This window comes from Macaca thibetana, chromosome 5 (assembly GCF_024542745.1).
Source record: "Macaca thibetana thibetana isolate TM-01 chromosome 5, ASM2454274v1, whole genome shotgun sequence".
Classification (NCBI taxonomy): Eukaryota; Metazoa; Chordata; class Mammalia; order Primates; family Cercopithecidae; genus Macaca; species Macaca thibetana.
In genome coordinates this window covers 39306254-39321453 of record NC_065582.1, presented here as the reverse complement: position 1 = coordinate 39321453, position 15200 = coordinate 39306254, and the positions used below count along the sequence as shown (strand labels likewise).

The 15200-nt window shown below is 35.3% G+C and overlaps 3 protein-coding genes across 9 annotated transcripts in view; 2 read left to right on the top strand and 1 right to left on the bottom strand.

The window, feature by feature from the left end:
* RPS3A (ribosomal protein S3A) overlaps positions 1-15200 on the top strand; it is a 1130248-nt gene that overhangs the window by 521447 nt on the left and 593601 nt on the right. The window lies entirely within an intron of this gene.
* LRBA (LPS responsive beige-like anchor protein) overlaps positions 1-15200 on the bottom strand; it is a 758453-nt gene that overhangs the window by 229250 nt on the left and 514003 nt on the right. The window lies entirely within an intron of this gene.
* The window catches only part of MAB21L2 (mab-21 like 2), a 501930-nt gene that overhangs the window by 416603 nt on the left and 70127 nt on the right, over positions 1-15200 (top strand). The gene's annotated exons all lie outside the window — the stretch shown is intronic.

Genomic DNA, 15200 nt, shown 5'->3' with positions numbered 1-15200 from the left:
AAAAAAAAAGCCAGGCACGGTTGCGGGCGCCTGTAGTCCTAGCTACTTGGGAGTCTGAGGCAGGCGAATGGCTTGAACCCGGGAGGCGGAGCTTGCAATGAGCCTAGATCTCGCCACTGCCCTCCAGCCTGGGCGACAGAGCGAGACTCCGTCTCAAAAAAAAAAAAAAAAAAAAAAAATACTCAGTAGTAAAGAAAATGACATAAGCTCCATGCACCTTCTACTCAGTAACCTTGTAAGATCATAACACTTTGCCATATTATTCTATACATCTATAAGCAAGTGATAAATGCATTACAGACAGTGCTAAAATTTCACATGCATAACCCTTCCAGATCCCATTTTCCTCTGTCGCAGCCAATCAATATCCTTGTTTTTAGGGTTATCATGTATATGTACATTCCTATATGTAAGTTTTTATACAATTAGTACATACATATCCATAAATAACATACATCACTTTGTATGTTTTCAAACCTGATATAAATGGTATCATACTGAATGTATAATGATATGCTTTTCAAGTTAAATATGACAAAGTCTAATGAAGCTTTAAAACAGAAAAGAAAAAACAGCATGAGAGAAAATTATTTTAAATTGTCAAATGTGTCAAAAATTAAAATCTTACACAGAAAAAAACTAGCCTAATCTTTAAAAAATTAAATAAAATTCCACAATTAGGGCCAAAAAAAATGAGATTTAAAATAGAAACTAGCAATCTCTTAACTAAGGAATTACTAGCTGAAATTTATATAATATTTCTTTAAGTGTTCATTAGGAAAAGGTGTCAGTACCGAAAAGCAGCTGAGGCCTAACTAAGCAAGGGGTTCATTTCTTATTGGAATAGTATAGGCCTGGTCTGAGGCTTCACTTCAAAGTCTCTAGAGTTCAATTAAAACTGGATTAGGTAGAAACAGACCCTTCTTTGGGACTTTCTGTTCACTGAAACCCTACATACACTGACAGCACCTTAGACAGAGGTCTAGCCCTCCAGTGAATCAGTTGCCATAGAAACCATATCATTACCATTGCTCTGCAGTTATGACCTCAACTCCTGAATTGCCTGAAATCTTTACTCTCTTTGAATGTTTACCACCTTGTTTTATTATTGTTAGTATTATTAGTAAATTAAACTTTCAGTTGTTTTAAATAATTTGTTTCAAAGATGGTTTATTAACTAAATGTTGAGATAGTGTGTTAGAGAGGAGAGAAAGGATTTAGTATTGAATATATAGATTATATACACACATAAATAATCTTTATTTACTGTAAAAAATCAAACCTATCTTCTTTAAAAGTTTTATTTGAAAATTGTGCCTTATGAAAAGGATATATGATTTTTCCCAAATAATGCACATATTTTTTCCTTCTATCCTAGAAATAGTATACTATTAACACATAAGAAAATTTCTTCACTTTGTTGCATTTATTCTTAGTAAAAGTAAGGCATTTTTTAGTTTCCCTTTACTAGTCCATTTGTAAAAGCTTATAAGTTTATTCAAATTAAACTCTCTTTTGTTTTCTTATCCTCATGAAAGAACAAAAATAGAAATCAAGATTCACTGCCCAACTATATACTCTTATTTATTGAATACAGGGACTTTTAAAAAGTAGATTTAAAAGAGTTAAAGCCAATCCTTTATTATTATTATTATTATTATACTTTATGTTCTAGGGTACATGTGCTATAAAGCCAGTCATTTAAGTGAATAGAAAGAGAGGTTTTATTTAAAAAAAAAAAAACTATCCTCAATACTTTTTAAACATTTTTAAATTCCTTCTGAAGGGTAAATATTAAAAAGTGACAAAATGTTTTACCTCAAAAAAAATTTTTACATGACAGCCTGCATATAGAACATCAATAAAAGGTATTTTTAAAATTACTATTCCTAAGGTTTAAAACTAGCATAGCCTATCCCTATGCCAAATATTTCCCAATTTCTATAGTAATTTTATTTTTTCAGGTAATTCCAGATTTCTGAAGATTTTGGTGTTAAGAATAAAATCAGGTAATATATATCAACAATAATACTTAAAAATTCACAACAGAACCATCTCCAAATCCTATGGATATATTTAACATCAGGAAAAATGTTTTTAGCCAAATATACAAAATATAAACTAATCATACCATCCATTAAGCAATAACACAATGGCTAAGAAAGTCTAGAAAATATTCACTATATCCCATTTTAATGGAACATAATTATATAGTCACAGGTTTATACTTTAATAAGGAAAAGCTAATTATTTGAACCACCTTTAAAATAAAGATTATGAAAAATACTTTCATATCAATTCACCACTAAATATATGTGCAAATATGTTTTATGTTACAATAATTGTAATTTGAACAAATAGCTTAAAGTAATTTTAATCAAGTATTTTAAAGTTGCATCACTATTATTAACATAGTTTTTACATTTTGCTATAGTTTTCTCTGAAGAAAGATATCAAAGCATAGCACCTAATTTACTCTAATAATATTGAATCCTAGTTGGTTCAAGGATTTACTTCATCACCAACCATATAACTTTTAGTTTGAAATTTCAAATATACATTCTTTAAGTAAAATTTAGAGGTCTTTTTTGAATATGACAATGACATATAGTTGACTCTGGTGGAAAATTTAAGATGATAATTTTCTTACTAAATGTATATCCATGAACACTTAGAATGTCCCCAAACTTCAAAAAACAACAAAAATGAAAGTCATACATAAAAAATAAAATTACATCTTAAATTAATTGTGTTGTTATTTAATTTTTTTCATTTAAACAGTATATTTCCCTTCTGGTTTCAAGTACCATGATGTAGTACAGTATTCATAGTGTTTTCATGGGTGACAAATTCAATTAAACATATTCATTACTCTAATGTTCTACTTGGCAGTTTTAGTCAGTATGAAAAATTAAAAATATATAAATAAAATGCTATGTGACCTTTGTATTGATTGGACTAAAATGGCTTTAGCCTGGGTGTGGACGATGGGGCAGCTGGGAGGGGCAAAAGGGGAGCCGACAAACACACACACTCTTATGTTTTCTCTTCCAATTACTGAGGGAGATGATAAAACCACAGCAAATGATGTATCAGCTCATTTTATCTTATCGCTTTGGGGCTAGGTGACAATGAAGTTCATATTTCACTGGCTCCCATTGAAGATTGTGAAAATTACTTGCCCTTATGACCTGAAATTTCACTAGAAGACAGAAATTTCTCTTCTGCAAAGTAATGCAATTTTTCAGACGTCAACCTTTAGCCCAGCTTTAAAAATTAATTTCATTTATATTAACCAATGATATTGATATTTTCACAGAACACTCTTTGATACATGAAGCACTGACTGGCAAATTGATATTGCTTTAGATGGGTAAAACTATTTTATTTTAAGCTGCTGTGGCAGACAGATTTATGGCAAACTGAAATTCCCATTTCATAATTTAATATTTGTGCTGGAGTGATGCACCTTTAAGCCCTTGGCCTGTAAATAATTCAGATTCTTTACTTGGTTGTTTTATTTTCAATATTCCTCAGCTTAAAAATAATTTGCATTCTAAATGATGCATCTTAAAAGCCATCTTGTATTCAACTAGCATTAAATATCAATCTTAATGAGTCAAAAGCCAAATGTAGTAATGAAGGAGAAGAACAAAGAAGGTATTTATCTATCTTCCAGTTCATTTTTAATACAGTTTTTAAAATTTAAGCAATACCTTAAGTCTATTTTTTTTTTTTGAAAGAAGGCAAGAAACCAAAATGAACTCACAAAAGGATATTAAGGAACCATAGCAAGGAACACGAATATATTTTATATCTTTTTCATAGCAGCGCATAACGTGAAGAGCTGGGTGGTAAATTTGCAGAGAAAGAACAAAATGAAATTAGATATTTATCTAAATTAAAATAGATCTAGGTTTGAAGGTACCTTTTAAAATATAAACAAAAATAAAGCCACTATGTCAATATCATTGTGAACAAGGTATAAAAGGGTCTCATCTGATTTTAGTAAAGGAGATATTGAAATTACCTTGCATCTGTACAAAAGAAATATTTCAATATACAATTTCAATATTTTAGAGTAATAAAAATGCTACAAAAAGATGCATGATCTGGTGTAGTTTACAAGTTACAACTTTGTTACCTTTATCCAGTAAAGAGTTTTGTCCAATTCAAATAATGCCTTGAGAAGATAATCAGTAAACAAATACCCTTCTATTTTATAGGGAAAGTCAAGCATAAATATGCATATAATTTATACATTCATTTATGATCTTAAAATTAGAAAAAGGCTAAGAAAGCCATTTATCTAATTTAGGTAGTTTCTCCCCAAATGGTTTAACACTACTTTAGCTAAATTTCTATACTCAAAATAATTTTTGCACTTTTATGCCAACAATCTTCAAATTGTTTTTCTTCAAAATATTTATATTTAGTTCTTCCTTACATGTATGGTATAGAAAAAAATCGTAATATAAATTTGTCCTTTATAATTTTTTCATTTAGATTGAAAATATTCCTAGTTACTTCTCAAAAAGTTGTGACAATAACATGCTATTATCACTGAATTAAGCTATAAAGTATTTCTGTTAGGGCCAGGCAAAGTGGATTATTCCTGTAATCCTAGAACTTTGGGAGGCTGAGGCAGGAGGATCACTTGAGGCCAGGAATTCCATACCAGCCTGGGTAATACAGCAAGATCCCATCTCTACAAAAAATAAAATAAGATGAGTGAGGTGGCAAGTGCCTGTGGTTCTGGCTACTCCGGAGGCTGAGGTGGGAGGACTGCTTGAGCCCAGGAATCATTTGAAGCTGCAGTAAGCTATGACTGCACCACTGCACTTCAGGTTGGGCAACAGAGACGTTTTTTTTTCTTTTAAGTATTTTTGTCTAATGTTCCACATACTGATTCTCTATAGTCATGAGCTTTCTATTCCTTATTACAGAGTTAAATTTAAGTCACCACTAATAAAAAAACTAATTTTAAATATATTGGAATATTTCATAATAAATACTTAAAAACAACCAATGAACAGAAACTGTCTTTCTTCTCAATGCCAATTCTTCCTTCATGAACTCCATCTTTGATGGGTATCAAAAGTCCTCCCTAAAAAAGTTTTTCACTTTTCATAGAAGTAAAAAGTAAAACAGAGGATACTAGAGGTTGGAAAGCGAGGTGGGAAGCAAGGAACAGGGAAAGATTTGTTAAGGAATACAAAATTACAGTTAGACAGTAGTAATTAAGTTCTAGTGTTCTATACCACTGTAGAATGACTCCAACGAACAATAAAATATATAGTTTCAAACAGCTAGAAGTAGGATACTGAATGTTCCCAACATGAGAAAGGACGTTTGACATGATGAATATGCTTAATTACCCTGATCTGATTACTATACATTATGTGTATACAACATCTTTATGAACCCCATGAATATGTACAACTATTGCTTAAAATTTTTTTAAAATAAAATGACCAAAGGTAAAGTTAAAAAAAAAAAAAAAAAACCCTTGGGCTGGGCGCAGGGGCTCGTGTCTGTAATCCCAGCACTTTGGGAGGCTGAGGTGGGTGAATATTCCTGAGGTTGGGAGTTCAAGATCAGCCTGGGCAACATGGTGAAACTCCATCTCTACTAAAAATACAAAAAATTAGCTGGGCGTGGTGGCGGGCGCCTGTAATCCCAGCTACTCAGGAAGTTGAGACAGGAGAATTGCTTGAACCTGGGAGGTGGAGGTTGCAGTGAGCCAAGATCAGACCAATGTACTCCAGCCTGGGCAGCAAAAGCAAGATTCTGTCTCTAAATAAATAAATAAATAAATAAATAAATAAGTAAAAAAGTAATCCCCCCCTCTCCCAGATGTATGAACTACATCTTCAAGTTAGAGTAATATCAGTTTACTGATAGACTACTCTGTGCAGCAGATACAATATGATGTAGCCACTGGAAGTTTCTCTGTTACCTAAGCTATTTAAACAAATTAAAGGGAAAACTTTTGTTTATCTTGAAGAAATTTGCTTTTATTCTTTGAACACAGCAAGCAAAATGGAAAGGAAAAATTACACAGAACTTGACGCTAAGAGCCTAAAATCCCCAGGACATATTTTTCCTAATCAGAGGGAAATACTTTTCTAGTTTTTAAAAATTAGTTTCTGCCTCCTACTAAATATTAAGCTTGTTTAGTTGGAGTCATTTATAAATGAATGGTACAGATTTGTATTCATTTCCATAATAGAGCATGGAACTAAATGCTGTGCTCACATTTGCCTTCAGATGTAATCTTCCAAAAAGCCATTTTCTTAAAGGGCATATATGTAATAGAACATTATGAATAAAACTTAAATAAGACTTTAGGGGTTAACCTCATTTCATTGCATAACTCCATATTGTTGCACAATCTTCACTAGATTGGAGTTCATACTTAACTGGAGTTCTTATGACACTACATCACTAGTCTTAATCATCTTTCTAGTCACAGTATCTAGCACAATCCCAGAAATACTGAAGAGACTGACTGATGGATGGAGGGCCAACTTGGCTTCACTAAGTATTTACAATCAGGCCAGATGTGGTGGCTCACGTCTGTAATACCAGCACTTTGGTAGGCCAAGGTAGGAGAATCACTTGAGCTCAGGAGTTCAAGATCGGTCGGGCAACACAACGAAACCCTGTCTCTGCTAAAAATGGAAAAATTAGCTGGATGTGGTGGTGTGTGCCTGTGGTCCCAGATACTAGGGAGGCTGAGGCAGGAGAATTGTTTGAGCCTGGGAGGCAGAAGTTGCAGTGAGCCAAGATTGCACCACTGTACTACAGCCTGGGCAACAGAGCGAGACCCCATCTCAAAAAAAAAAAGGTATCTACAATATAAGATTCTGGGAACACATGAACATAAACACAGCAAAAAACAAAAAGGGGAAGAAGAGTAAAATGGAAAACTACAACATAAAAATTTTTAAAACTCAAATTCAAGGGTCAGAGTACTTCCACTTCTGAAGAAGATGGAGTAACAGGGCGTGGATTTACCCTACTTAAGCAATATGCAAAATGAACATAATATACAGAAAAATTGTTTTCAAGATATTAAATATCAAGCAATAAAAAACAGTGATTCCGGAGAAACAGGAAACAAAATTGTGACACCTACTAATGCCCAAGCACACCATCTGAAAGACTTTGCAGGCCCAGAGGAAGAAAGAAAAACTCAGTTAGAACATAATGGTCTCCTGCAGTAGAGAAAACAGAGCTTGAAGTACAGGGAGATAAAGGTGTCAAAAGCTTGCAGGGCAGAGTAGCAACTCAGAGAGAGATGCAAAGCAACAGAGCTCCAGAGATCTGCAGTCTTTGGCTGAGTACTGACTGAGCTATGAAAGAAAACAATGTGAGACCAGTGAAAGAATCATTGTAAGAAATTACAATGAACAATACTCAGAGCTCACACAGAATGTAAAAATCTCACGATTCATGGAGCACTGTATAGACTACTCAAAAGGGTTGTGCCACAAAAGTGAGGAAAAGTTAGCCCTAGACTTAATGCTGCTCTAGTTCTCCCTAAAAATCTTAAAAGTAAGCTCCACATGGATCAAACTATTTCTAAGTAACTTAACTGTATCCCAGAACAATGTATTAGAATATTTATAGGAATGAAAAAACATCCACCACACAAGTGGGTAAAATTCACCACAGCTGGCATTCAACTCATAATTACCAGGCCTGCAAAAGAAGCAGGACAGCATGACCCATATGAGGAGAGAACTTAATTAAACAAAACTCCCCTAGAAATGACCATCAACAGAATGTTTAGAAAAAGACATCAAATCAGACCAAGTTTTTTTTGTTTTGTTTTGTTTTTGAGACAGAGTCTCACTCTGTCACCCAGGCTGGAGTGCAGTGGCACGATCTCTGCTCGCTACAACCTCCTAGGTTCAAATGATTCTCCTGCCTCAGCCTCCTGAGTAACTGGGACTACAGGTGCCCACCACCATGCCTGGCTAATTTTTGTATTTTTAGTAGGGTGGGGTTTCACCATGTTGGTCAGGCTGGTCTTGAACTCCTGACCTCAAATGATCCATCCACCTGAGCCTCCCAAAGTGCTGGGATTACAGGTGTGAGCCACCACACCCAGTCCCAAGTAGATTTTAGAGCAAACCATTTTACTAGTGATAAAGAGGGTCATTTCAAAATAACATCATTTCATCAAGAGGCTTTAACTATCCTAATTGTTTATGAACTGAGTAACAGAGCTTCAAAACACAAGAAGCAAAAACTGAGAGAACTGAAAGAAGAAACACATAAACCCACAATATAAACATTTCAACATTCCTTTGTAATTAATAAAACAAGAAGACTGAAAATCAATAAAGATACAAAGGAGTTGAACAAGACCATCAACCAATTGAACCTAACTGACATTTATAGAACTCCAACACCAGAGCAAGTATACAAAAATTATATTTTGGGCTAAAATTCAAGTTCCAATAAATTTAAGACTCAAATCATATAAAGTATATTCTCTGACTATAATAGAATTAAATTAAAAATCAATAACAATAGATTGTTTGCACAACATGGTGACTACAGTTAATAGTAATGTATTACGTATTTCAAAATTGCTAAAAGAGATTTTAAACACAAGAAATAATTATGTGAGGTGATGAATATATTAATTAGCCAGATTTGACCATTACACAAAATATACATATTATCAAAACATCACACAGTACCCCATATATACCATTATTATTTTTCAATTAATAACAAAATCCAAAAAAAAAAAAAGCTATCTGGAAAAGTCCCCAAATTTGAAAATAAAATAGTACACATCTATAAATAACCCTATACATCTATAAACAGTACACTTCTATAAATAACCCATGAGTAAGAGAAAAAAACAAAAAGGAAATTAGCAAGTATTTAAAATTGGATGAAAATGAAAACACAATGTTAAAAAATTACAGAATAGAGCTAAAGCAGTGCTTAGAAGGAAATTTACAGCACTAAATGCTTATATTAATGTGAAAGAAAGGTCTTTTTTCAGTGATTTTGACATCCTCTTTAGGAAAACAGAAAAATAAGAGCAAGCTAAACCGAAATTAAGCAAAGAAAGGAAATAATAAAAATCAAAGGAATAGAAAACCAAAAAAAAAAAGAGAGAGAAATATCACTAAAACCTAAAGCTGTTTTTTTTTTTTTTGGTTTTTGTTTTTTAGAAAGATCAATAAAATTGATAAACCTCTGACCAGAGATTAGAAAAAAAAAAAGTAGATGTAAATCACGAATATCAGGAATTATAACAGGAATTACCAATATTAGCAGAGAAGAGACATCAAAACAGATTTTATAGACATTAAAAGGATAATAATGGGATATCATAAACAAATAGTTTGGACTACTTTGATGCGATGAACAGATCTCTTGAAAGACACAAACTTGGCCAGGTGCTGTGGCTCATGCCTGTAATCCCAGCACTCTGGGATACCGAGGCAGGCAGATTACTTGAGGTCTGGAGTTCAAGATCATCCCAGCCAAAATGGTGAAACCCCATCTCTACTAAAAATACAAAAAATAGCTGGGTGTGGTGGCACATGCCTGTAATGCCAGCTACTTGGGAGGTTGAGGCAGGAGAATCACTTGAAACCGGGAGGTGGAGGTTGCAGTGAGCTGAGATCATGCCACTGCCCTAGCCTAGGCGACAGAGTGAGACTCCATCTCAAAAAAAAAGAGAAAGACACAAACTATCAAACCCCTTTCAAGAAGAAATAGATTGCATAAATAATATAATATCTAATAAAGAAGTTAAATTTGTAGTTTAAATCTTTGCAAAAAGTAAACTCCAGGCTCAGCAGACTACACTGGTAAATCCTACCAAATATTTAAAGAAGAAACAGTACCAACTCTATACAAACTTATTCAGAATATTAAAGAGGACAGAATACTTGCCAACTCATTCTATGAGGTCAGCATTATCCAGATGTCAAAACCAGACAAACACAGTATAAGTAAAAAGGCAGTCTGCACTTAAATATTTGTAAAATTTCTCCATCTTGAGACTTACTGTGGCACCCTACAAAATAAATGTATTAAATGTCTTCTCATACTACCAAAAGAAGTGTTGCCACTCTTGTACCTTCACAAATTGTCCTCAATGCACCCATCTTTCTCTCGGATTTCTCAAAAATGTTTACACAGTTTCCTATTGTAGTATATTCCAACTTGACTTCCTTTGGATTTCAGTAGAGTGGAATTCTTAGCCTTCTTAGTTTACACTAAGTGATTTCATCCCTAACCACTGCTTCTATTGTTGCCAAAGCACACTGGGGTGTGAGATGTACAGCTAAGACATTAGAGGCCAGTTTTAGACCCCTATATCCATTCACCTATAAAAAGGTCCACCATATGCCCTCTAAACTCTAAAATTCTTTTATTTTTTATTGTATTTATTTATTTATTTATTTATTTATTTATTTATTTTTTGAGATGGCGTCTCACTCTGTCACCCAGTCTGGAGTGCAGTGGCGTGATCTTGGCTCACTGCAACCTCCGCCTCCTCGGTTCAAGTGATTCTCCTGCCTCAGCCTCCTGAGTAGTTGGGACTACAGCCACGTGCCAACATGCCTGGCTAATTTTTTTGTATTTTTAGTAGAGACAGGGTTTCACCATGTTGGCTAGGCTGGTCTCGAATTCCTGACCTTAGGTCATCCTCCTGCCTTGGCCTCCCAAAGTTCTGGGATTACAGGCATGAGCCACCACGCCTGACCTAACCTCTCAAATTCAACACATCCAAAAATGAACTCACTACCATCCCCTCAACAGCTGTCATTAGTCCAATAGAGACTATTTTGGTTAGCGGACCCACAAACACCATGTAAACCAAATGAAAACTTTAGTTATGCTAAGTACTACATCTCACTCCTTTTGACCTCACTCACCTCTCAATGAACAACTTCAATTGACTCTATCTCCCTTCTGCTCCTAGTCATATAGGGTAAAACCTACTTCAGAACAGGTTCTTATCATCTTGTACCATTTTCATAGACACATCTTGTATTCTAAACATGTCACACAACATAACACTCCTTCAATCATGCCATGATGCTATGTGACGGTCTTCCTAACTGCAATGCAGCTTCTTCCAACGTGCACCACCAAGGAGGTGGTGGCAGTGATTGTATTACAGTAATACCAGACAGTAATAGTGGTAGCAGCAACAAATACAATTTACTTAGAGCTCATTATGTCCCAGGATCTATTGCTAAGTGATTCATTTCAGTTATTTCAGCTAATCCTCAAAATGGCACTGTGAAATCGATGTCATTTTCACCATTTTATAAATTAAGAAACAGTCTTTGAGAGGTTACATGATGCAGTCAAAATCACCTAACTAGTTAGTAGTGTAGCCAAGTCTATCAGACTTCTGACATTATGCTCTGAGTCACTATATAATACTTCCACCACAGAGAACTTCTCATCCTTAAAGGCCAAGCCAAGATTTTGTAAAAGCTCTGACTTCTCAAACAGATGTGCTACCACAGGCCTCTTACAAATTGTAAATGTCTCCCTCAGACAATTACTGAAGGCAGATACAACATAATACTTATTTTAGTAATTCCAGTGCTATTGGTTCATCACAGAACTCAATAAATGTATACTCAATGAATTAATGATAAGATTAACAGTTTCAGTCGAAAACAGATTCCTCATCTCCCACTACATGTTTCTATAATTAGTTTCAAAACTGAACAGAAAAGAGAGATTTTCAGGCTTTTTAAAATAGCAAATTGTGTATTTCAGCCCCTGGTAAGGGCACTGGGGAGGTCATAACCAAGGTTACCCAAATTTGTTGTCTGGAGAGAGTGGTTCAAATGACCTTTCATAAGTACTAAGGAACTAGAAACTTACGATTTAGATCATTTAAAAGGAACTGATTATAAGAATTAAAAAGTGAATGCTTGTTACGAACTGAATGAGTCTTTCTAAATTATGTTGAAATCCTAACCTCCAATGTGACAGCAACAGAAGTGATTTGGACTTTGGGAGGTGAATAGGTACTTAGAGGAGAGCCCTCCTGAATGGGATTATAAAAGAGACCCCAGAAAGCTCTCTAGCCCTCTTTCCACCAGGTAAGGATATAATCAGGAGTCAGCAGTCTAGGGCTCCACACAAGAACCTACCATACTGGCATCCTAATCTCAGACTTTCAGCCTCCAGAGCTGTGAGAAATAAATTTCTGTTGTTTATAAGCCACCCAGTCTATGGTACTTCATTATAGCAGCCCAAACGAAGACAGTGCTTTTTGAGGGAAAAAAAAAAAAAGAGGAGTCATTGTTCTGTGGTGAATTATTAGAACCTAAAAGAAATATGTTTCTGAACACCTTCACCTTCCCCCAAAAAAGGGAACAGGTAATAAAAATATGTAATGTGGATTTGCTATATTATCTAAGAATATTCAATTCTGCTTTAGAAGACAAGAAAACAAATGGAATAGATGAACACAAAAGAAACATTAAACAATAGTAACATAACAGCTTCCAAGATGTAGACAAAAAGTCATAGGCTATGTTAAGTATAGGTAAGGAAGTAAGCGGCTCATGAGAGACAGACAAAATTCAAATGATGTTAAATATGTACAGTAAATGTCAAGTTTGAAATCAGCAAGAACTGTCAAGGACAGAACACATATGTATGATGGAACAAAAAAAAGTGTTATTTACAGATAGATGGAAAGACCAACTCAAGATATAATCATACTATCTCTGTGTTGGGTCTCTCACATTTCTGCAGATCTTAGAGGAAAGTAGTAATTGCCATTTTATATGAGGCACTGTTTTCAAGGATGTTTACATAATTAACAGCCTTGGAAGAGACAGTATCTCAGTTTAGAGCAAAGGGCAGGTTTGTTTACTGTCCAGTACAAGAAAGGTAATGATGTTTTATAAGGCAGAGGTCCGATCTTACTGCCCATCATAAAAATTTTAAGTTCTCTAAGGTTGAGGTTGCTTAACCGGGATGTAAACTCACTGGGAACACAGCATCCACCTGGGTCCTACCTGGGTCCTCACTGGGAACACAGAACCCACCTGGGTCTGTTCGTGATGCCCTAATTAAATACCACAGACTAGGTGGCTTAAACGACAGGTATTATTTCTTGGAGTTCTGGAGGCTGGGAAGTCCAAGATCAAGTTGCCAGCCAATTTGGTTCCTGGTGAGGGCTCTCCTCCTGGCTTGCAGATGACTTCCTGCTCCCTGTCCCCTCACACAGTGGAGAGAGAGAATTTCTCTCTCATCATCTTCTTATTAGGCCAAAGTCCTATCAGATTGGGGCTGAACCCTTCTGACCTCATTTACTCTTAATTACCTCCTAAAGAATCTATCTTCAGATTCAGTCACATTGGGGGTTACGGCTTCAACATATAACTTTTGGGGAAATACATTTCAGTCCATAGCATCTCCAACAAGTCATTCCATGAAACTTGGGGGTGTGAGGGAAATAGACACTAACAAGATGCTTACTCTGCTTGTGCTATAAGTCTTTGTCTCCAACCTTTGTCTGATGTCTTCTGATAGCATCTAAGAAACCATGGCAAGGTAAATTGTTAGCTTGCATGGGAAGGTAAAATTTCAGACCTTTCATAGTTTTTTGTTGTTGTCGTTTTGTTTTGTTTTGTTTGTTTTTGAGATGGAGTTTCACTCTTGTCACCTAGCCTGGAGTGCAATGGCGCTATCTCGGCTCATCGCAACCTCCGCCTCCTGGAATCAAGCGATTCTCCTGCCTCAGCCTCCCAAGTAGCTGGGATTACAGGCATGTGCCACCATGCCCAGCTCATTTTGTAATTTTAGTAGAGACGGGGTTTCACCATGTTGGCCAGGCTGGTCATGAACTCCTGACCTAAGGTGATCCACCCACCCGCCTCGGCCTCTCTAAGTGTTGGGATTACAGGCGTGAGCCACCACACCCCGCCCCTTTCATAGTTCTTGACAATCTGGATGATATCTATGTCAGCTTTAAATTGCCCACCCATTGGTAATACCCAGAATAGCCCCACCCTGGCCCCTATGGGTTTTATCTGCACAAGAACTGTAGAAAAAAACCTGTAACTATTCAGCAGGTTAATTGGTTGGCTCCAGCTATGACTAGGCATAGCTGCTAATGTGTTTCTCTAATAGAGCTGATGTGTTTCATTGGACCAGAACACTTTCCTTCTGTGGTTTCCCTTATACTCAAACCTCAATTCTGGCACTTGTAACATCAAAGAAAGGCAGATGAGGCAGAAAAAGATACAGGACATATAAATGATACATGAACCAGGACTCAAGAACTCTGATCTTTCTACCTGCTTGCATTCGATCCTAACTATATTAACTTATCCCATCTCTCTTCCATTTCTTCCTATTGAATATGTCAAATTGCTTTAATAAATCATCTGCTTTGAAAAGCTTATTTGATCTGTGAGCCCTTCTGTTCTGTGAAATCTGGGATGACTTGCCTGGTAGTGTACTAGGAGGCAACATTGCATCAGGTAATTTCCCACGGAACAGGTTCATAGCTAACCTTGATCTCACCTTAAACTACATTGAAAAAAATTATTCTAGGCCACTGGGGAAAAAATAGGAAGCTCCATAATTCATTTATTAAGCCAGCATAATGTTAATACCGAAAACTTAAAAAGAGATAAAGAGACTATCAAAAGAGAAAATAATAGAGCATATTAATCACTGAATAAAGATACAATACTCTTAAATAATCTATAAGCAAATAGAATTGAGCAATGTATTACAAGAACAATAATACATTACCAAGGAGGGTATTTTCTTGGATTGCAAGAGTGGTTCAATACCAGGAAATCCGCAACAGGAGATCTACTCCTTATATCAACAAATTAAAAGGAAAACATTATATCATCATTTACTAGATGCTGAAAAGCATTTGATCAAATTCAGGAACCACCACTAAAGAAAAAAAGTTAGTACAACAGGAGTGGAAAATATTACGTAAAATAAAGACTTTTTACCAGAAACCAACAACAAGTATTAGTTATGTGATCTGGGATTAATCATGTAGGCTTCTCACCTCGAATGCTTGTTTTAAATTAATTAATGTACGTAGAGCTAGTAAAACAGGGCCTGGCACATTATAAGCACTATGCATGGGTTAGCAATTATTATTACAATAATAATTATCACCAGTCAAATTGCAAAAGTTGTAATAA